Source organism: Apostichopus japonicus, chromosome 19 (genome assembly GCF_037975245.1).
Source record: "Apostichopus japonicus isolate 1M-3 chromosome 19, ASM3797524v1, whole genome shotgun sequence".
Classification (NCBI taxonomy): Eukaryota; Metazoa; Echinodermata; class Holothuroidea; order Aspidochirotida; family Stichopodidae; genus Apostichopus; species Apostichopus japonicus.
Window position 1 is genome coordinate 21,661,948 of NC_092579.1, and position 25,206 is coordinate 21,687,153.

Below are 25,206 nucleotides of genomic sequence, written 5' to 3' on the forward strand. Positions count from 1 at the left end.
TGTTAAAGGGTTCAAATTTTTGTAACTTCAACTTTTTTGAGCTTAAACATATACGTTTATGGGTGTAATTTTTCGGTGACTGTATGACTCTAGGAAACTTTATATTTTTAAGCAACCATATTTACACAGTGTTAAAACAGTACTCTGATTCAATTAATTTTAAAATGCTTAAATCATTATATGTTACTTAAAAATGAAAAGGATTTGGCAGAAAGTTTTTAAAACTATTACAGATATTTCCATGTTAACTGAAAATTTATTGGAAATCAAGGATGTTTTTCTTAATTTTAACTTTAAACTATTTATAAAACAGATAAGGCCAAGTCAAACACCCTAAAATAATGTCTCCTCACAGGGGGCTAATATCCAATCCAAGTTGCCCAAAGCTCATTCTTTGCATCATAACTATACATGTCTTACTAGTTTAGTATTGAAAACAAAAAATAAATGTTTTAATTGTGACCAAATTTTGACCTTGAAATGCCCAAAATAGCCCAAAATGTTGTTAAAATGTGGTGTTTGAGGACGCTGTTCACAGGCATCGTTGAGCATGTGACCCTGAAAATGCAGTTTATTGGTAGTCCTTATGCTAGTGAACCACCCTCTTAATTATTAAGCACCTGTATGCTATTGCTAAGAAGTTGTTGTCATTTGAATTACTCAAATCGGCTTGTGCAGGCATTTTCATACATATGAACTACGTGATTTTCGCAATTTTCGAGTCGTGAATTTGAGTAGATAACACAAAATACACAACTTTTTGACTTGAGTTTTTAAAAATAGAGTCAATACACTCCTGAATAATGGTATTTAAAGAAAAATTCAAATTTGCCCACAGCCCCAAATTGGACCCCCAATTAGGGCCAGAAGTGAGATTTCTTAAGTTTGAGGGCGCTGTTCGTACAAGGTACGACCCGCTCAACATTTTTTGGGCACTTTTCCCGTACAACTACCACTGGACAAGGATCCTATGCAAATTAAAACTCAAACATGCCATTGCTTGTGAATATAGAGCACACTCAAAGTAGGGCCAGAAAAGGCCCCTATCTCATTTTTTGCCATTTTAATACAAAAAATGGAGACTGTAAAATGTCCTCAAAATTAGCTAAATTCGAAAGCTGGTCACATGTCTTCCATAATATTTGCAATATCAGACATAAAATATATACTTTATGCAAAAGATGCCTCCAAACTTGACATAAATTTAGGGCTCTCAAAATGCAATCTGGATTTGGTTGCTAGGTGTGGCCATATCCTAGCAACCAAAAACTTTTCAAAAGTTTTTTTGCCCAATTTCATCCTTTGAAACATGTGGCAAGATACCATATCAATTTCAGGCGATTCTGAGAGGGTCGGCGTGGAATCGACCCAAAAATCTGTTGATTTGGCATGGATTGACCCAATTAATAAGGACCTTTTAAAAGATATTATCATACTGGTTGCTACACCCCTACAGAATTACTGTAATATGATTTTTAGCCAAGGAAGATGTTTATTGGATAAGTAGAGATAAAATTTCCAACTAACCTGTTTCGGAGGTGACAAGATGTTTCGGAGGTGACGCATGTTAACGGAAAGTTAAGAATCTCCCAGAAATTAAAACGACTGGTCATGTTGTCACAAATTTTACTCAAATATTACGTTAGGGGGTATGGTATATTTTAATAAGTTTAAAATAGCTATACTATTGTTTACATGAATCTTGGGCTGAAGAATGCTTTGTTTCGGAGGTGATGGAAAAGTTAACGGAAAAGTTAACATTAAATTTGAAATTTACACAATTCTTTTAAAATTTCCAAATGAAAAATATTTTAGGGCCCAGTTATTAGACACATTAGTTATTGTAATAATGCAACCATACTTAACAAAATTTACACTGCTTAATGAGAACTTAGTTGCAGTCAAACTTAGGTACCAATTGTTAACGGAAAATGTCACCTCCGAAACGACAAAATCTAGCCACCGGTCCTTGGAGAAGGGAAGGGAAGGAAACCTGGGGAACACAATTGCATTTTAGTTTGGACACTTGTTGATAATATCAACCAAATAAGAACTGGAAAATACCTTCCACCAAAAAGTATAGGCTCTGACAAAAACAGTGTAGTTGAAAGTGTATGGCTGAACTAGCATATTTTAAGCATATTTATGGCCACCAAATCCACCTAAAGAAACCGAGAAAGTTTGTTAAAGCTACCCAAGGTAGACTTCACTTAGGATGGTCAAATGGCAAAAAAGCTATAAAGAATTCTGGTATTTGGTCACTGAGTTACAAAGCAATAAGTGCCAATATTGAAAGTTACACCACTGATTGTGAAAATGACCATATATGTATGTGAAAATGTGCTAGAAAAGTGGTAATCCATGACCAATCATTTGCACTTAAGTTCTTGCTTTGGCCACCATATGGCATGAGACACTTAAATGTCCTAATTAACTGACTAGAAATGTCTGCAATGAACTTGGCAGGAAAATACATATGACCTTTAACCTACCTCTATAAATAAGACATGATAAATTACTATATTCTGTATATTAACTGTTAAGGTAGCATACACCCATTAAAAGCCCCATTGACTTACACACTAAATCACAAAGGTAATGCCTTCTCTAAGTCTAGATAGAAGTTTTCACTTGCTAAACGCTACCCATCACTAGATAGCTGACAAATTGGCCTTTCATGGCACCATCAATTTTCCATACCATGACCGTGAAAATATTTTGCTACGAGAGCCGGAACTTTTCGTCACTTGTAAACAAACCTCTTCACTCGGCCGTAAACAATCTTCGTCCGCTGCTCCTGGGAGGGATAAACTGATCTAAAATTGCCTCAATTTTACCCAATTTTTTAACCACATGTGCTTCCATTCATGTTCTTTAACATCCAAGCCACAAAAAAGCTCATCCTAATTGATAACATAGCAAAAAAAGTTGTTCTCCTGCTCCTAATTGGCACTTTTCCTGAAGGAGAACACTTGCCGTGGATTGATATAGACCCTAATAGGAGTATGCCACCTTAAGAGTTGATCTGAATGTCAGAGAAAATTTGTGTCTGCTTGGAGATGTGCTAGTTCTCCTGTTTCCTCCTATCCTCTGTTGCTTAAACTAGAGACATAATTGAAGCTAGTTGAAACTTTATTCATTTACCAACATCCTGAATTATGAATCTCCATTGTTGTCTTTATAGTCAAGACTCCTTCCTCTGGGAGATTCAAGAGAAACATATCATTGGACAAGGAAGTGTTCATTTCTAGCAGATTTTCTGACTTGATTTCTACTATTACTACACTTATGACATGACATTTCCCAAACATGTATTGCTAATATTGTGGTAACCTGTGTTTGATAAACAAGGCCAGCAGGTGTGTTAAAGTTGATTTAGCTATAGAGAGTGCTAGTATACTAGTGATAAAGGTGACCGTTTCCTTGTTGCTTTCACGTCTTGTTTTACTTTGTCTGAGTTATTTAGGTTCCCAGTGCTTCAGTCACATGTTCGATTTTCTTGGGAAATGTTAGGTGGGAATACTATATTACAGATTTGAAGGAAGATTAAACCTCAGATTTTATTGATACCATTTTTTTTAAGGAAGCTGGGTTTATCTGCAACCTGAATTAATTATACCTTGGCAATTCTGTACTGATATGTTTTAGATTCGCTTTGTTTAAATATACCGGTGAAAATATCAGTCTCATAAACATGCGGGGTGTGAAGTATTAAAGAGGTATGAAGGTAGTTTATACAAGTCATAAGTGTGTGTGTGAATATTCAAGCATTAAACACTGATATTAATAGTCATCAGTGTGTCCCCTACACATACTAAAAACATCAAATACCGAGAAGTATATTATATCAACCCACAAAGTATATAAACTCACTGCGACATATTTATCTAATTGAACACCCACCCACCCATCTCAGTATAATGTAGAGAGGATGAAAGCCTTTCGGGAAGTACTTGGAACAATTTTAGCGTGTTAAGCATTTGGCCGATAATTGAAGAATTGTGGACAATGGTTAATTCATAGTACATTTAAATAATACCAAGAATGGGAGATATGAGTTAATCATATTGTCTTGGCTTATTTCAATCTCTGAGTCTGCTTAGATTCTTTGATGTTAGCAAGTATTTCGGTCTGAGGTGGGTGAAGGGTAGACCATTCTCATGCACTGAAGTCATGTGACAAGTGCACTCAGTCATGTGATAAGTGCACTTAGTCAGGTGATATGTGCACTCAATCAGGTGACAAGTGCACTCAGTCAGGTGATATGTGCACTCAGTCAGATGATATGTGCACTCAATCAGGTGACAAGTGCACTCATTCAGGTGATATGCGCACTCAATCAGGTGACAAGTGTACTCAGTCAGTTGATATGTGCACTCAATCAGGTGACAAGTGTACTTAGTCAGGTGACAGTGTGCACATGTCATATGATAATTGAAATCTTCCAGCTGAACAAACATGAGATGGGAGAAGTGTGCTCCAACTGTGGTCTGACTTCATTGTGTCAAGTCAGTCTCCTAATACTGTTAGGTTCAGTTATATTTTTTGTCGTCCAAAGTTGTTATTTAACAGAATGTTGTTGATGTTGAGTAACTTACAGCAGAGATGTTTGTGTCTACAGCCTAGCTCCAACAAGGACGTGACCCTGGAGGATGAAGCCTGGTACCACGGCGCCCTGCCGAGACAAGAGACGGAGGAGCTGCTGAAACAGGAGGGAGACTTCATTGTCAGATTCAAGAGCGACGCCTCCGTCCAGTACGTGCTCTCCTGCAGGTCCGCCGATAAATAGAGGCACTTCCCGATCGTGAAACAAGACGATAGCACGGTCAGTCCATTGGGGGTTTTTAAACCTGCAGAGAGTTAACCCATCTATGACAGCAAATCAATTTTGGGACTTATTTTTGCTGATAGCTATTATTACAATAGTGCTTTTTTTTAATAATAGTATAATATATATATGTATTATATATATGTAATATATTAGCATAATAGCATAATATTTTTTTAATAAAAGCATGTAAAAACACCATGTAAAATACACATTTTGGTGTTACAATACCATCCTCTGTAGGCAGTGGTGGGGCCAGGGGTCCTCAAAGGCTCCCCTTCCACACATCTTGGTCCCCCTTCCCCCATGATGATCAGAAATCCAATAAGTAAGGTCAAGGACGAGCACGACCTTCGACACAAGGACATCCTGCTGGACACCAAATTAGGACAGGTGAGTTTCATGAAAGACATAACGATTCAATCTTTTAAAGGGTGTGAAGACTCGCGCAAAAAAAAGAAACGTCTAATGCCAGTAATCTGACCTAGTTTCGAATGAGGTGTAATAGAAGTGTTACACACCACCATCAATCCCAGCAAATACACATACAGCTTGCTACCGTCAGTAAATTAGACACTAGTGTACAGTCAGTACATACAGCTGCGGTCAATACCCACAGCACAGTGTACAAACGATACAGCGATGGACATCTCAGGTCCAGCTAAAGATAACAAGGTATCACGTTTCATTACTGTCTGCATTTTGTAGCGACACGAACAAAACGTCACTTGCAAGCAACAGAGAGTTAACTTTTTCAGATGGCAGCACGCTGTTTAGGGCGAGTCTACATTGCCTTTAATGGTAATGAAAAGTTAATTGGTAGATGAGTTAATTTCACTGACATTTACCCACTTTGTATCAGTGACCCTGAAACCTTGTAATTTTTGTTTGGCCAATTGACTTGTATTTGAAGCTAACAGGGATGACCATGTGTGCACAACATGTGTCATGTTGTTTACTCCAGTCTATTCCTATCAACACAGTATGTGTGTGCACTATTGTTGAGTTATTTGGGGAGATTCTTACTGTTGGTACATGGGCTAACGTAAGATGTTAGCTGAATTCTAGTGTATACCCCTTCAGCTGTAGGCAATGAAAAATTACTGTGTTAAGGTTTATTAAGCCACTGGTTGCCTCTCATGTGACATATATTGTGAGCTCTCATGTGACATATCACATGACCACGCATGTGACATCTCCTTGTCTATACTACTGCTGCATTCTTTATTTAAGGTGGAAAAAAAAGAAGAAAAAAAGTGAATTTTTATATGAATATCATGTTAGAACTGTATTAATTACAACCCATATGGTTGTAACTCTTCTCTATTGCACCCCAAGTGAAATAAAATATTAAAAAATGAAAACGGGGGTGGGGTGGGTGAGGGGGTGGGTTTGTTGACTGCATTGTTCTTTTAGTTTCATAAGCATCCTTTTTCTTGTGTACATGCAGGGACATTTTAGGTGACGTCCACAAAGTGACATTTAAGAATAAACCTGTCGCCGTCAAGACGTGCAAGGCCACAGTAGATGCAGCAACGAGAAGGAAGTTCCTCTCAGAAGCCTACATCCTCAAGAATTACAACCATCCCAACATCGTCAAACTTATCGGCGTGGCAACAGACAGACATCCAATCTACATCGTCATGGAGCTTGTCAAGGTCAAAAACCAGTAAAAAATGGATTTGACATCATTTCTTTTTTTCTGTGACAGCTATCAAATTAGTTAGATTAGGAGGGCAAATTTGGCCTTTGATTTATTAGGGAATATGGTACACCGTAAACATCTCATTGTATATGGAAACCCTGCCACTCTGGTTAGTTGTATGGAGAAGTATTTTCTGGTCGCAAACAACGTGAAATTTTATCGAAGAGGAAAATGTTTCCTCACTGCTAGTTTAATAGCCCAACTCAAGATCTATGCACCTAACTGGAGATTTATTGGTTGATTGAATGTAACCTATTTTGACCGGCTTATAAATATTATAAATATCCTTATATTGCCCATATATATCCGTATATCATAAATATCCTTATAAATATCTTTCTAAATATAATGTGACATTTTATAGAAATTGAAGTTTTGTACGGTGTATTTCTGGTTACACATTCAGAGAAGATTGCAATTATATATAAGCTCTTTTATTAGTTTTTGGCTTGCTCTACACTGATGTGCAATATGTACCATGAACAGAGGAACTTTATTTGCGTACGTTTAGGCTTGTATCATAATTAATACACACAAAACAGACTAAACAACAATAGATTTATGAGATGAAATCAGTAAATTGTTTAAAAAGATTGATTTTACTGACTGATGTTTGCTTCTCTGTCACCTTTGCAGGAGGAGATCTTTTGAAGTTGCTTCGAGATGACAGGAAGACCTTGAGTGTCCCCGAGAAGATTAAAATGAGTGAAGACGCAGCATCAGGGATGGCTTACTTGGAGGGCAAAAGTTGTATTCACAGGTAAACTAGAAATTGTCCTGGGATTAATAAACATGTGTGTGGGTTTATGGATGTAGGCATGGGTATGCATGTATGTTAGTATGTATTTGTTGAGGAACAAACAAGAAGAACTCAGATAAGTAATCAGGACTCTTGTCTATTTGAAACTTTGTGTGATATCTGCTTTCAAAGGGAAAATGTCAAAACTGAATACTAAAGACAATTCTCGTTACTTAACCAAATAAGGAGAATGGCACATTCCCACTGCTTTTACAAATTAGACATTTTGCTCTTGATGGTTGTAATTGTAGAATGCTGCCAGTAAATTGTAGTGATAAGTAACTTTCTGTTAACAGATAGAACCTCACCACCATCATGCAACCCCCCCCCTCCCCACCTCACACCATTGATCTCCTATCCATCTACACGAATGTTAGAATAAACACTCTGTGGAACTGAAATGATGTTAACATTATCAAAAATGCGGCAACATTAAGAAATGAAACCTCAAGGTAGGGAGAAATTTTTTGGGAGAGGCCCAATAACGTGAGATGTCAAATGCTCTGTATATTACAGCAGATCTAGTAGATTGATATATGGTCACTGCCATGCTCCCACAGTATACCTCTGTAAAACTCATGGTCATGCTTTCACCTCATTGACAGAGACCTGGCAGCGAGGAATTGTCTGGTCGGCACGAAGAATATTCTGAAGATCAGCGATTTTGGAATGTCGAGAGAAGAAGAGGAATAGCAGATCGACAGCAACAACATGAGACAGATACCAATCAAATGGACGGCCCCTGAGGCCATGAACTATGGTAAAGGTTGTGTATGCATATGTCCAGGCACGTAGCCAAGGGGGGGCCAAGGGGGCGACCGCCCCCCCTTGAGCATATTTTTTTTGTATATTTTTATGATATCCCTAGTAATTTCAAAATAGAAAATGCTTAAATGCAACTTACAAGGCCTGGGAAGTGCCACTTCCAGCGATCTGGGAGGCATTTTCGGCCAAAGTTTTCTTGTACGCTTCATGCCACTCGTGATGGCGCTACGCTAAGATAGTTTGCAGAGCCATATTTGGCTCTGATAGTTTGCCTACAGGTTCGCCCCTCCCTTGGCAAATTCCTGGCTACGCGCCTGAGTATGGCAAAGAAGTGGTAAAAGCAGTTACTGTGGGTCTGTTTCAAAACCTGCGTGTTCAAAACCTTAGAGAGTGTTGTGGACGATTGGTTAAGGCGTCGGACTTGTGATCCAAGGATTGCTGGTTCGACTCCTGCCTAGTCCATTACGTTGTGTCCTTGGGCAAGATGCTTTATCTCAATTGCCTCTCTCCACCCAGGGGTTAAATGGGTACCTGTGAGGTAACTTGTCATTGGGCGCAGTATATAACTGCAGCCGCCTGGAGGGATTGTCTCTGGGACAGGTTATCATTGACCAGGGATAACATATCTTCTGTAAAGCGCTTTGAGACCTATTGCTGGTATAAAGCGCTATATAAAAGTGAAATATTCTGTGGGTCTGTTTTAAAACCTGCGTGTTCAAAACCTTAGAGAGTGTTGTGGACGATTGGCTAAGACGTCGGACTTGTGATCCAAGGATTGCTGGTTCGACTCCTGCCTAGTCCATTACCTTGTGTCCTTGGGCAAGATGCTTTATCTCAATTGCCTCTCTCCACCCAGGGGTTAAATGGGTACCTGTGAGGTAACTTGTCATTGAGCGCAGTATATAACTGCAGCCGCCTGGAGGGATTGTCTCTGGGACAGGTTATCATTGACCAGGGATAACATATCTTCTGTAAAGCGCTTTGAGACCTATTGCTGGTATAAAGCGCTATATAAAAGTGAAATATTCTGTGGGTCTGTTTTAAAACCTGCGTGTTCAAAACCTTAGAGAGTGTTGTGGACGATTGGCTAAGGCGTCAGACTTGTGATCCAAGGATTGCTGGTTCGACTCCTGCCTAGTCCATTACCTTGTGTCCTTGGGCAAGATGCTTTATCTCAATTGCCTCTCTCCACCCAGGGGTTAAATGGGTACCTGCTAGGTAACTTGTCATTGGGCGCAGTATATAACTGCAGCCGCCTGGAGGGATTGTCTCTGGGACAGGTTATCATTGACCAGGGATAACATATCTTCTGTAAAGCGCTTTGAGACCTATTGCTGGTATAAAGCGCTATATAAAAGTGAAATATTCTGTGGGTCTGTTTTAAAACCTGCGTGTTCAAAACCTTAGAGAGTGTTGTGGATGATTGGCTAAGGCGTCGGACTTGTGATCCAAGGATTGCTGGTTCGACTCCTGCCTAGTCCATTACCTTGTGTCCTTGGGCAAGATGCTTTATCTCAATTGCCTCTCTCCACCCAGGGGTTAAATGGGTACCTGCTAGGTAACTTGTCATTGGGCGCAGTATATAACTGCAGCCGCCTGGAGGGATTGTCTCTGGGACAGGTTATCATTGACCAGGGATAACATATCTTCTGTAAAGTGCTTTGATACCTATTGCTGGTATAAGCGCTATATAAAAGTGAAATATTCTGTGGGTCTGTTTCAAAACCTGCGTGTTCAAAACCTTAGAGAGTGTTGTGGACGATTGGCTAAGGCGTCAGACTTGTGATCCAAGGATTGCTGGTTCGACTCCTGCCTAGTCCATTATGTTGTGTCCTTGGGCAAGATGCTTTATCTCAATTGCCTCTCTCCACCCAGGGGTTAAATGGGTACCTGCTAGGTAACTTGTCATTGGGCGCAGTATATACAGTAACTGCAGCCGCCTGGAGGGATTGTCTCTGGGACAGGTTATCATTGACCAGGGGTAACATATCTTCTGTAAAGCGCTTTGATACCTATTGCTGGTATAAGCGCTATATATAAGTGAAATATTATTATTACTTTTTTTTTTTTTTTTTTTTGGGTAATAATAATTAACATTAGGGGCAATATAACGTCATCATCAAATGATGGCATGTTTTTTTATTAAGGAAGAGGAATTTGTGCTTTGTTGCTGAAAATTGAAAAAAATTATGACAGGTTATGAAACCTTAAAATTTAGCAAAAATTAAACAGTTTAGAAACTAGGAATTCCCCCCCAAACTAGGGTCTGGTTTATTCTTGAGTTAAAAGTGGGGTTCTATGAAATATTAAGCCTCACATTATGATATAGCTTTGAATAACACTGAATTTAATTGAACCCTTTGCATTTTTATAATCAACAGGGCATCCTATGCATCACTTTGGGAACAATTTAAAATTTTTGTGATTCTAGAAAAAAAATCATAACGACTAAAGACTTACAATAATTATATGGAAGGTTTTTAAAAAAGGACTATATATTAAGTCAGAGTGCTAAAATATTGATTTCAAAAGCTCAGATATACCTAACTTTAAATTGTTAAATTGGGACAAACAAGAAAGAAAGTTCTCAAATGCCAGTCAGATGGCTCAATATGGATTCCCAGAGCTCAAAAATATGCTTTTCTCTAAAAATTAAAATGTTAGTCTATGGAACTTAGAGCCTCTAAATATTAAAATGATTTTGAAATGTTTTGTAATAACTTCATTCAAATTAGGAATTGATTATATCATTGTTGCTTAATTCAGAAAGACATCCTCTATCTGATGCATTATTGTGGAAAAACTTAGAACCTCATTATTTTTGCCCAAAAAGTAAAACATATTTATAAGGTTTTAGCCTTAAAAAATTGTTAAATTTGGACAAACAGAAATAGAAAGTTCTCAAATGCCAGTCAGGATGCTCATTATGGATTCCTAGAGCTCAGAAATATGCTTTTCTTCTGAAATGTGTTAGTTTATGGAGCTTAAAGCCTCTAAATATTTAAATGATTTTTAAAATGTTTTATTACATCTCTTTCAAATTTGGAATTGATTATATCATTGATGCCTAATTTAGAAGGACACCCTCTATCTGATGCATAATTGTGGAAAAACCTAAAAGGTCAATAGTTTTGGCAAAAATTAAACAAAATTATAATGTTTTAGCCTTACAAAATTGTTAAATTTGAACAAACAGATATAGAAAGTTCTCAAATGCCAGTCAGGATGCTCATTATGGATTCCTAGAGCTCAGAAATATGCTTTTCTTCTGAAATGTGTTAGTCTATGGAACTTAAAGCATGATTTTTAAAATGTTTTGTTATAACTTCTTTTAAATTAGGAATTGATTATATCATTGTTGCTTAATTTAGAAGGACACCCTCTATCTTATGTATCATTGTGGTAAAACTTAAAATGGTCATGATTTTTTGGCAAAAAATTAAACAAAATTATAAGGTTTTAGCCCTACAAAATTGTTAAAATTTGGACAAAAAAAAGGTTCTCAAATGCCAGTCAGAATGCTCATTATAGATTCCCATAGCTCAGAAATATCCTTCTCTCTGAAGTTAAAATGTGTTAGTCTATGTATTTTTATGCTTATTGAAATGATTTTCAAAATGTTTTATTATAACTTCTTTCAAATTAGGAATTGGTGATATCATTGTTGCTTAATTCAGAAGGACACCTTCTATCTAATGTATAATTGTTGGTAAACTTTAAAAGGTCATGATTTTTGGCAAAAAAATTGTAAGGTTTTAGCACTACAAAATTGTTAAATTTGGACAAACAAAAGTAGAAAGTTCTCAAATGCCAGTCTGGATGCTCCCTATAGATTCCCAGAGCTCAGAAATATGCTTCTCACTGAAGTTAAAATGTGTTAGTCTATGGATTTTTATGCTTATTAAAATGATTTTCAAGATGTTTAATCATAACTTCTTTCACATTGGGAATGTATGATATCACTGTTGCTTAATTCAAAAGGACACCCTCTATCTAATGCATATGTGTAGAAAGAACTTAAAAGGTCATGATTTTGCCCAAAAAAATTAAACTCATAAGGTTTATAGCCATACAAATTCATTAAATTTGGACCAAAAAAAAGTTCTCAAATGCCAGTCAGGATGCTCATGATAGATTCACAGAGCTCAGAAATATGCTTTTCTCTGAAGTTAAAATGTGTTAGTCTATGGATTTTTATGCTTATTGAAATGATTTTTAAAATGTTTCATTATAACTTCTTTCACATTGGGAATGTATGATATTATTGTTGCTTAATTTAGAAGGACATCCTCTATCTAATGCATATGTGTGGAAAGAACTAAAAAGGTCATGATTTTGGCCAACAAAAAAAAACTCATAAGGTTTATAGCCATACAAAACTGTTAAATTTTGGACAAAAAAGAAAGTTCTCAAATGCCAGTCAGGATGCTCATTATGGATTCCCAGAGCTCAGAAATATGCTTCTTTTTGAAGTTAAAATGTGTTTAGTCTATGGATTTTTATGCTTATTGAAATGATTTTCAAATGTTTCATTATAACTTCTTTCACATTGGGAATGTATTATATCATTGTTGCTTTATACAGAAGGACACCCTCCATCTTATGCATTATTGTGGAAAAACTTAAAGGTCATGGTTTTGGCCGCAAAAAAAAACTTGTAAGGTTTACAAGGCCTTACAAAACTCTTAAATTTGGGACAAAAAAGAAAGTTCTCAAATGCCAGTCAGGATGCTCATTATGGATTCCCAGAGCTCAAAAATATGCTATTCTCTGAAGTTAAAAGTGGTAGTGTATGGATTTTTATGCTTATTAAAATGATTTTCAAAATGTTTCTAAAAATTCCTTTCACATTGGGAATGTTTTATATCATATTGCTTCCTTCAGAAGGACACCTTCCATCTAATGCATCACCGTGGAAAGAATTAAACTGTTCATGATATCTAAATTGGGGCCAAACACTCAACAAGTTCTCCAATGCCACTCAGGATGCCCATTACGGAACCAGAGCTTGGAAACATACTTTTCTCTGAAGTTAAAAGTGGTAGTGTATGGAATTTCATGCTTATTAAATGATTTTCAAAATGTTTCATAATTACTTCTTGGGAGTGTATTTTATCATTGTTGCTTTATACAGAAGGACACCCGCCATCCTATGCATTATTGTGGAAAAACTTAAAGGTCATGATTGTGGCCACAAAAAAAAAAACTTGTAAGGCTTACAAGGCCTTACAAAATCTTAAATTTGGGACAAAAAAAAAAGTTCTCAAATGCCAGTCAGGATGCTCATTATGGATTCCCAGAGCTCAAAAATATGCTATTCTCTGAAGTTAAAAGTGGTAAGTGAATGGATTTTTATGCTTATTAAAATGATTTTCAAAATGTTTCTAAAAATTCCTTTCACATTGGGAATGTTTTATATCATATTGCTTCCTTCAGAAGGACACCTTCCATCTAATGCATCACCGTGGAAGAATTAAACTGTTCATGATATCTAAATTGGGGCCAAACACTCAACAAGTTCTCCAATGCCACTCAGGATGCCCATTACGGAACCAGAGCTTGGAAACATACTTTCTCTGAAGTTAAAAGTGGTAGTGTATGGATTTTTATGCTTATTAAAATGATTTTCAAAATGTTTCATAATTACTTCTTTCACATTGGGAATGTATTATATCATTGTTGCTTACTTTAGGAGGGACAGCCTTTGTCACTAACGCATCATTGTGGAAAGAATGAAAATGGTCATGATATTTTGTTTTGGTGGAAAATTTAAAAATTCGTAAGGCGATATGAATAGTCTTACTAAATCAATTAACTTGAACAAACAAAATGTTCTCAAATGCCAGTCAGGATGCTCATTACCGATTCCCTGAGCTTGGAAACATACTTTTCTCTGAAGGTTAAAAGTGGTAATGTTTGGATTTTTATGCTTATTAAAATGATTTTCAAAATGTTTTTCATAACTTCTGTTACATTGGGAATGAATTATATCATTGGTGCTGAATTTAGGAGGACACCCTAAATCATATGCATATATTTGTGGAACAACTTAAAAGGTCATGATTTTGGTAAAAAGTAAAACAAAAATCATTAAGCTTTAGCATTACAAAACATTAAATTGGGACAAATATAAAAAGGTTCTCATATGCCAGTCAGGATGCTCATTATGGATTCCCAGAGACCAGAAATTTGCTTTTCTCTGAAGTAAAAAGTGTAAGTCTGTGGAACTTAAAGCCTCTAAATATTTAAAATGATTTTTAACATGTTTGATTATAACTTCTTTCAAATTTGGAATTGATTGTATCCATTGTTGCCTAACACAGAAGGAAACCCTCCATTTCATGCGTAATTGTGGAAAAAAATTAAATGGTTATGACTTTGGCCAAAAATCATAAAAATCATAAGGTTTTAGCCTTACAAAATTATTAAATGTGGACCAAAACGAAAGTTTTTAAATGCAGAAACATGTATTGAGTTAAAATGAAAAGATAAAATGAGTGTGTCCAAAAACAAATTGAATCACAAGGCTATTGCCCATTACATAATAAATAATTGGGATCAAATCATTTTAGAAACAGGTCATTATTTTGGCAAATAATAAAAAATCATCATAAGGCAAACAAAATAAGGTATTTATAAGCATGTACAATATCATTATAGTTTAAACAAAATATGAAAGTTCTAAAATAGATTCACAGAGCCCAGAAATGATCTTTTCTCTGAAAGTTAACCGTCTAAACATTAAAGTGATTTTCCCCCAAAAATGTCTATAACTTCTTTCAAGGTAGGAACAGATCATATTCATCTAATATAATTCAGAATGACAACCTCCAATCTAGTTATAATATTAGAAAGAATTAAAAATAGGTCACGATTGTAGCCACAGAAAGAAAAATGGAGTTAAAGGTGGTAGTCTTTAGAAGTTTTACCCTCTAAACATTAAAGTGATTTTACAAAAAAATGGCTATAACTTCTATCAATGTGGGAACAGATCATATTACTTAATTCAGAAGTAATAATAACTCAGAAGTAATAAGTACTCAGGCGTAATAAGTCAGAAGTAATAATTCAGAAGTAATAATAACTTAAATCAGAATGACAACTTCCAATCTAGGTATAATATTAGAAAGAATTAAAAAAAGGTCAGAATTTTAGCCACAGAAAAAACATGCCACTTTTAGCTTCAGAGAAAAGCATAAAATTCTTGGTGCTGAGAATCTAAATTGAATGATTTTGTGTTATATGAAATCATTTTGATAATTAGGGACTACCACTAAAATAAATGCAAACCAGGGCTCTAGGAATCCATTAAAAGCATCCAGACCTGATAATTGAGAATAAAAGACATTCTATGCATAATTTTGGAAAGAATTATTTTTGCTAAAGAATTAAAAAAAAAGTCATAGGCTATATATGGCTCTACAAAACTTTCAATTTGGCAGAAGTTTTCAAATGCCATTGTTGCTTTTTGCTGAAGGACACCCTCCATCCTATGTGTAATTTTGGAAAGGCCTTAAAAGGTCATGATTGTTTTCAAATATTATCAAAAATCATTCAATCATTCAATTTGGACAGAAGTCAGGATACTCATAATGGCATCTCAAAGCTCAGAAATGTGCATAAAATGATTTTCAAAATTTGTCATAATAATTTCTTTCAAATTTTGATTGTATTATATGATTGTTGCTTAATTCAGAAAGACACCCACCATCCTATGCATCATTGTGGAAATACTTAAAAAGGTCATGGTTTAGCTAAAGAAAATCATAACTTAGTTAATTTAAATTTAACTTAAATTTAATTTTACAAACTTATTTAATTTGGACCAAATAACAATTTCTCAAATGCCAGTCAGGATGCTCATTATGGATTCTCAGAGCTAGGCCTCTTATAGTATTAAAATAATTTTATGGTTTTAGAGTAACAAAACTGTTAAAGTTGGACAAACAAAAATAGAAAGTTCTGATGTCAAAGTGTTAGTCTATGGAACCAAAAGCCTCTAAATATTAAAATGATTTTTTAAAATGTTATATTATAACTTCTTTCAAATTAGGAATTGATATAATTGTTGCTTAATTCTGAAGGATACCCTCAACTTAAAAAGTTCATTTTTTTGGGCCAAAAAATAAAACAAAATTATAAGGTTTCAGCCTACAAAACTGTTAAATATGGACCCAAAAAAATAGAAAGTTTTCAAATGCCAGTCAGGATGTTCATTATGGATTCCAAGTTAAATAGTTAGTCTATGGAACTTAGAGCTGCTAAATATTAAAATGATTTTTAAAATGTTTTGTTATAACTTCTTTCAAATTAGGAATTTATTATATCATTGTTGCTTGTGGAAAAAACAGGAAGGCATGATTTGCTCCAAAAAAATCATTAGGTTTCAGCCATGCAAAAATCATTAAATTGGGACAAACAACAAAGGTTCTCAAATGCCATTCAGGATGCTCATTATAAATTCCCAGAGCTCAGATATATGCTTTATACTGAAACTAATAGTTGAAGTCTATGGACTGTTAAACCTCTAAATATTAAAATAATTATCAGAATGTTTCATTTCACTTCCTTTCAAATTGAGAATGTAGCATATTATTTGAACTTAATGCAGTAGGACAACTTCCATCCTAACCATAATTTTGGAAAGAATTAAAAAAAGTCTGTGATTTTAACCAAAAGCTAAAACAAAAAAATCATCAGTCAATAATATTAATAATAATAAGTAATATTTTAAGCGCATAATCAGCAACACTGCTCAAAGCGCTTTGCAAATGTAAAACCTAAAAACAAATAGTAACAAAAACCTAAATATTAAATATATAGAACCAATAAGGCATAAAATGTAAAAGCCCAACAATATAAAAAACACTCGTACTAAACGATAATAAAAAAAATACAACCTGAACGCATACAGTCCAAAACAATTTCAGAAGTATGTAAATAGTAAAATAATTTTAAAAACTTAACAAAATGCACAAAAGATTAAATCATAGTCTATGTTTATAAATATAAATAAGTATGAGAAACAATAGTACAGTAAGACAATTATTGTAAAAGCCTAAAACAGATAGTAATAAACACCCAATGCTAAACGATAATAAATAGAACCCTAAATTCGGTCGAAAAAAAAAAACACCTTTCAAATGTCAGATAAAATGCTCATGATGAGTTACCAGATATGCTTGTCTAGGAGTTTAAAGTGGATTATTGGGAATTTTTAACCCTTTAAAAATAACTCTATATTTTACCATAATCATGACCTTTTAAGTATATGCATAGGAAGGAGGGTGTCTTTTTGAATTATGTTATAATGTATTATTCATTCCCAGGTTAAAAGAAGGTTATTCTAAAACACTTTGAAAATTGTTGTTATCTTGAGGCTTAAAAATTCCATAGACTACCACTTTTATCTGGATAGAAAAGCAAATTTCTGATTTTCTAATTTCATTTACAAAAATAGATGGAATGAGAAGAACCATTCCCACCTTGAAAGAAATTCTAAAAAAAACATAAACACTGCATAGTAAAGCATATTTCTGAGCTCTGTATGAAAACATAGGGAGCATCCCGACTGTCAATTGAGAACTAATTGGGTGTCCTTCTTAATTCAGCAATAATGATATTCTCTCTATAGTTTGACTAAAAGTTACAAGGACCCATGTTTAGAATCATTTTATGGTATAAATTCCATAGACTGCCACTAAACTTCATAGAAGAGTAAACTTGAGCTCTTGGAATCAATTATAACCATCCTGACTGGCATTTGAGAACTTTCGTTCTCCAAATTCACTAAATTTGTAAAGTTGCAGCCGTATGGCCCACATCATGACCTATTTAATTCTTTCCACACATGTGCATTAGATAGAGGGTGTCGTTCTTATTAAGCAGCAATGATATTATTCTTAATTTGAGAGAATTTATAAATGAAACATTTTGAAAATCATTTTAATAGGCAAAATATTCCAAAGATTACCACTTTTAACTTTAGAGAGAAGCATATCTGGGCTCTTGGAACATTAATGAGCATCCCAACTGGCATTTGAGAACTTTTTTTATGTCTGAATTTGATGAGTTTGTATGGCTAAAGCCTTGATTTTTGGGGGAGGGGAGAGGGGGGTAAAAAATCATGACCTTTTGAATTCTTTCCACACATATGCATTGGATAGAGGGTGTCCTTCTTATAAAGCAACAATGATATAATTCATTCTCAGTTTGAGAGAATTTATAATGAAACATTTTGAGAATCATTTTAATATGCTAAAAATTCCATATGCTACCACTTATAACTTCAGAGAGAAGCATATCTGGGCTCTGGGAATCCATAATGAGCATCCTGACTGGCACAGAACTTTTTTTGTCTGAATTTATTGAGTTTGTATGGCCAAAGCCTTACATTGGGGAGGGGGGAGGTAAAAATCATGACCCTTTTAGTTCTTTCAACACATATGCATTGGATGGAGGATGTCCTTCTGATTAAGCAACAATGATATTATTCATTCTCAATTTGAGAGAATTTATAATGAAACATTTTGAGAATCATTTTAATATGCTAAAAATTCCATAAACTACCACTTTTAACTTCAGAGAGAAGCATAACTGGGCTCTGGGAATCCATAATGAGCATCCTGACTGGCATTTGAGAACTTTTTTTGTCTGAATTTAATGATTTTGTATGGCCAAAGCCTTACTTTGGGGAGGTAAAAATCATGACCCTTTTAGTTCTTTCCACACATATGCATTGGATGGAGGGTGTCCTTCTGATTAAGCAACAATGATATTATTCATTCTCAATTTGAGAGAATTTATAATGAAACATTTTGAGAATCATTTTAATATGCTAAAAATTCCATAAACTACCACTTTTAACTTCAGAGAGAAGCATATCTGGGCTCTGGGAATCCATAATGAGCATCCTGACTGGCATTTGAGAACTTTTTTTTGTCTGAATTTAATGATTTTGTATGGCCAAAGCCTTACTTTGGGGAGGGGGAGGTAAAAATCATGACCCTTTTAGTTCTTTCCACAAAATATGCATTGGGTGGAGGGTGTCCTTATTAAGCAACAATGATATTATTCATTCTCAACTTGAGAGAATTTATAATGAAACATTTTGAGAATCATTTTAATAGGCTAAAAATTCCATAAACTACCACTTTTAACTTCAGAGAGAAGCATATCTGGGCTCTGGGAATCCATAATGAGCATCCTGACTGGTATTTGAGAACTTTTTTTTTGTTTCCAAAATTTAATGATTTTGTATGGCTCATAGCCTTATGAGTTTTTTGGGGGGGCCAAAATCATGACCTTTATAGTTCTTACCATGCATATGCATTAGGTAGAGGGTGTCCTTCTTATAAAGCAACAGTGATATTATTCATTCTCAATTTGAGAGAATTTATAATGAAACATTTTGAGAATCATTTTAATAGGCTAAAAATTTCAGACTTCCACTTTTTACTTCAGAGACAAGCATATCTGGGCTCTGGGAATCCATAATGAGCATCCTGACTGGCATTTGAGAACTTTTTTTTTTTGTTTCCAAAATTTAATGATTTTGTATGGCTATAGCCTTATGAGTTTGTTTTTTTTTGGCCAACATCATGACCTTTATAGTTCTTACCATGCATATGCATTAGATAGAGGGTGTCCTTCTTATAAAGCAACAGTGATATTATTCATTCTCAATTTGAGAGAATTTATAATGAAAAATTTTGATAATCATTTTAATAGGCTAAAAATTTCATAAACTACCACTTTTAACTTCAGAGAGAAGCATATCTGGTCTCTTGGTATCCATAATGAGCATCCAGACTGGTATTTGAGAACTTTTTTTTTTTGGTCAAAATTTTTGGGATTTTGTATGGCTTACAGCCTTATCAATTCTCTTTTTTTCTTTTTTTTTGGCCAATTTTTTTTAGTTTTTTCTACACTGTATAGAGGGTGTCCTTCTTATTAAGCAATAATGAGATTATTCGTTCTCAATTTAAAGAAAGTACAAAGACACATTTAAAAATCATTTTATTAGTGTTCCATAGACTGACACTTACCTTCATTGAAGAGTATACCCGAGCTCTTGGAATCCATAATGAGCATCCTGACTGGCATTTGAGAACATTTTTTTTTCTTTCAAAATTTAATGATTTTGTCTGGCCAAAGCATCAAGATTTTATTTCTCATTTTTGGCCAAAATCAGAACACTCACAATTTGAAATAAAGCACAAGGAAACATTTTGAAAATCGTTTTATTATGTGAAACACTTACAATCCCAAACCCTGCCACTTCATTGAAGAGTTTACCTGAGCCCTTGGAATCCATAATGAGCATCCTGATTGGCATCTTAGAATTTGTTTTGTCCAAATTCATTGATAATGTATTTCTTCACCCACATCCCCCCCCCCCAGGCCCCCAATTTGAAAAATAAGAATAATTTGTTAAAAACAGTTGACACATCATACTGTAGCTCTAGGAATCAATAATCAAATATATAAATGAAAACATCATAAGGCTCAGCTATAGTCCTGTTTAATTCCAACCAATCAGTTTTGATTAATCTAATCTAATCAATGGTCTAATCAATCTCTCCTACAGTGAATATATTAGTGATTCTTATTTTGATATTTTTATAATTTTCTTGACATACAAACTAGTAGGCCGGGTTGTCAGATGGACAACCAGTCAAAATCCGTAAAAAATTTGCCCCTAGCTTACATCGTAGCATGAAACATCAACAGAGAGGTACTAGCATTCAAATCTTGTTCAGATTACATATTAAATTGATTGCATGTATAATAAAATATATATATATATATATATACACATGTGTTTTAGACTCTTCCATTCAACGTGAGACTTGCATCATCTATCTCCTCACGAATCAACCCGTTCTGCTTGTCCTCTCTCTATCCTCTTTCAGGAAGATACACGTCGCTCTCTGATGTCTGGAGTTATGGAGTACTCCTCTGGGAGATATTCTCCAGAGGTAGCACTCTGTACCCCGGCATGAATAACAACGAGGCCAGAGAGAAAATAGAGGGCGGTAAGTACTGAAAAACAATGAGAGAGGAATATGAAGTCACCTTAACCTTACCCTCCCCCTTTAAGGAAAATAAGAATATTGGCCAGATGAACTGGAAAATAATAGTACTCACTGTATACAATTAAAATTAAAATTAAAAGATCATATATAATAGATAACAAAAGTTACACCAGGTGGTCCTCAGTTGGTTACTATAGTTACACAAGAAAGCCACAGTAGGTATAATAGAGGGTTTCCAAAGCTGTACCAGACAGTTAATGAATTATTCTTTGGGGGAGTGGAGGGGGGGGTTAATTTTTGTAAAGCTGTAACTGCTTCCATATTTTCGTCCTCAAGAAAAATGCCACCTTAATTTACGTTAGATACACTAACTACTGCTAGTTACATATATATATGAATGATACAAATGATGTAGAAAAAAGTCTGACATTCTTGGAAATATGCCTAAAATGTCTCGTTATTGACCACTACCATAGCGACCGTTAGATGCCTGTGCCAGTTTGTCGTTGTCATGGTTATAAGCCTATCTTCTCCTCAATTTCAGGCTATCGGATGAACCAGCCTCCGGAATGTCCAGATGCCGTCTGGGAATGGATCCAGGCCTGCTGGAGGAAAGAACCAGAGGACAGACCAAACTTTTCAGAAATCAAGACAGCGATGAAGAAGATACATAAAATATTTAAATAGAATGTAATCTCTTTGTAAAAAATACAATTATTTCAACATCCAATAGTGTGAGATTCAGTCTGATACAACTCAAGGGTACAGAGGTGAAAAGCCACCATCTTTACAAATCTATTGCCAATGTTTGCTCAGGAAACATCCCAGAAATATGGCCGCCGATAACGTGAATCCTAAAGAATGTGATTGAGAATGTTTCATGTTAGCCGGTGTTTCCTGGTGAAGAAGAGAATGGATTATATGGGTTGCATGGTTCCCCTATCAAACACTGGATTCTTGGAACGATTGGAATCGATAACAGATTCAAAATGGATTATACATAGCATGGCATTTACCTACGTTAAGTTTGTTCAGGACAGTACTCATCCAATCATCGTAGAATTGCAGTCTTGTTAAGAAATGATCTATTTACAAATATTTGTCACCCTGTAGAGTTAATTGTCATTTATACAGTTTGAAACAGTTTTGATGAAGTAAGTGTACCCTTAGTAAGTATACCTAAATTCCAACTGATATACATTAATGGTAATTCTCGTTAACTATTTTGTCGTGGGATGACACCAGGTCTTTTATTTAAAGGTGAGATGTTGTTCGTTGTCACATTGTGACGGCCATTAGCATATTTACCACAGTTACTCTGATATAGTTGATGGCAAAGTAAATTTGATCAGTGAAACAACATATATCTTTGTGTTCCAACTCTTTTTTTTCTGTATCAGGAAATTTCAAATACTTCTTATAAATTAATTGGCAACAAAAAAGTTTGATCAATAACATCAAGGGAAATATATCCAATGAGTTTTTAGCCATGTTGGAGACACAAGCTGCTTCTTTGGTATTTGCTTTTGCAGTATTTGCTTTGCAAGAAAAGTTTGTATCACACTATTGGACCGTTTGCAGGCAAAAAGCTGGATTATTGATTTGAAACTATTGAAAAAATTTGAAGAAAGAAAGATGAAAATGAGGTTCATATGCAAAAGTTAATATTGATTGTCCCAATGTGCACGAAACATATTGATTGTTCAACATATTGAAATTCATACAGGCAGAGCTTGTTAGTGGATCAATAACAATTCAATTCTCATAATGAATAATACAGTTGTAATATTGTCTTGCAACGTAACAACAATAGATAATAGAAAACACATACTGCTAAATGGTTACTCATTACAATGGGGTCTATTAAATAGCTCATTGCTGGATAATTACACGTACTGCTAAATGGTCACTAATTTCAATGGGTCTATGACATAACTCATTGCTGGATCATTACATGTACTGCTAAATGGTCACTAATTACAATGAGTTCGTAAAACTAGGTCATTGATTTGTATTAAATCCAAAAAAGTTTTGGATCGAGTGCTCATTAAGATGGCTATTTTTTTTCAGCATTTGGAAAAGAAATGCATTTTCTTTATATTCATTTAAGGTTAATGGGCGATTCATGTTCTCCCCAAAATTAAAAATCAATGTGTCACACATGATAACTTTTTCATTTCTGATATCTCATCATAATTTTGCAATATTTATATGTATCCCAGAATTGCTTGGAGGACTTTTGTCTCCTTTTCTGCCATTGTAGATATTTTTTTTATTTACACAGGAATAGTTTGTATTACATTTGACGGACCAACATTCATAAAGTTTTTTTTTTCTTTTGTGTTACAAAGTTAGTATTTTTTACCTCTTAGACTACACTACACACTTTTTGTTTTACTTTCTGTTCTTCAATGGTAACAAATTTGTTGTATCAGAAAAAGAGTTCCTTGTATTTTCACTTCCTTCTAAGTGTGTTTCAAAAAAAACTTGATAAAAACTGCGCACGAAACAAAAATGTATATATGCCATAAGAAGACATGAAGTTTCATTCTTAACAAGAATTAACACAAGCAGAACTGGAGGAAATGTATAAAAATGAGTTCTAAGGCCATGTATAATTTTGAACAATAATGCAACAGGTTAGCTACATATTTGTATCAATGATTTCTGTATTGGGGTAGGGGGGGGGGTGTTTACCTCGTAAACAAACCAATTCATTTTACACTATATGAATAGGACTTACAACAGGAAAGGAATAAATTGCTTTCAACCAAAAACAATAACTTTCTTGGAGCCATTACAGAAGCTTTATGCGTTTAATTGTACATTTAATCAAGCCGACAGTGGTTAAAGTGGTTAACAAATCCATTAATCTTCAATATTTAACACTCAGATACTTTTCATATTTTAAGCACAGAAATCACATCGATCATGTTTGAAATTGTTCCACTTGGAATACATTATTTGAGGTTAAAGTTGTCTAAGGGAAATTAATGGCCTTCAGTTGCATGGGATTTTAGTATCTTGACAGGGCCTAAAAAAAAATTGAACTTTTCCTCAAAATGCTCCTTTAAACATCTGGATATGAGCAAGATGCAATATGATGTATGTTATGTTCAAGATCTCAAACAATAGCAAGATTTTTGGGGGTTTTTTTGTACATTTTTGTCATTTTTATGTTTTAAACAGTGTTCTGTTTTTTTCTGGAAGAGGGAAATCTTAACTTCCAGATATATATTATTTTGCAATCCCATGTTATTATTATCAAAAGTAAAGTTTTTAATAATTATTTTTCTACAAAAATGTGTGAAATAGTTCTTTTTTTTGAGGAAGAAATCACAGAGATGGGCTTTTAACTATTTACTTCCAAGTTTATCCAATCATGCAACATATTTAGAATATTTCCCTCTTAATCTGTTTATGTAGATAACAAAGGTTACTAGATGAGTGAATAGTGAGTGGGGGTGGGGAGGTGGTAGACGAGGATTGATGGGTGAAAATAGGAACATTCGGTGCCAGGGACCAAAATTTGTAATATTTCATACAATGCATTATATCGTTTTGTAATATTTGATTTCAACATTATTAAAGGAAAATAAACTTGAGAAATATAAGATCATACATTCCTTTGTTATCATTTAAGAGAAAGATTATTCACAATAAATGGTTCTAAAAGTTTTGTGCAACAGAAAAATTATTTGAGGAATGAAGCAAAGAGCATTAGTGACCATTATTTAATTTCTAGCAGATTTGGTGGTTAAGCAGATGTTCTAGAAGGTTGTTATAAATTCATTTATTTCTGTACACAAATCTTGCTTATATTTCATTGCATATTTTCTAATTCCTACCACATCATGTTTGGCCACTATTAGCTTGTAAATAGTTTACCAAGTATTGACAACTTCCATTACAATTTGTAAATTAACCTCACAGTTTAGCAAGACTCTAAAAGTTTAGTAGCAAGTAGTTTTAGCTATTTTGCGGTAAAGTATATATTTTATCTTACAGATTCTCAAGGTTATGTACCTTACAATTAATCCCATGAAAGGTGATATTATAAACATTGCTTCAA

The 25,206-nt window shown here is 34.6% G+C and overlaps 1 pseudogene; it reads left to right on the forward strand.

Moving 5' to 3' along the window:
- Window positions 1-4,573: 4,573 nt before the first annotated feature.
- LOC139959814 (tyrosine-protein kinase Fer-like) lies at window positions 4,574-24,748 on the forward strand (annotated as a pseudogene).
- The last annotated feature ends 458 nt before the right edge of the window (window positions 24,749-25,206 follow it).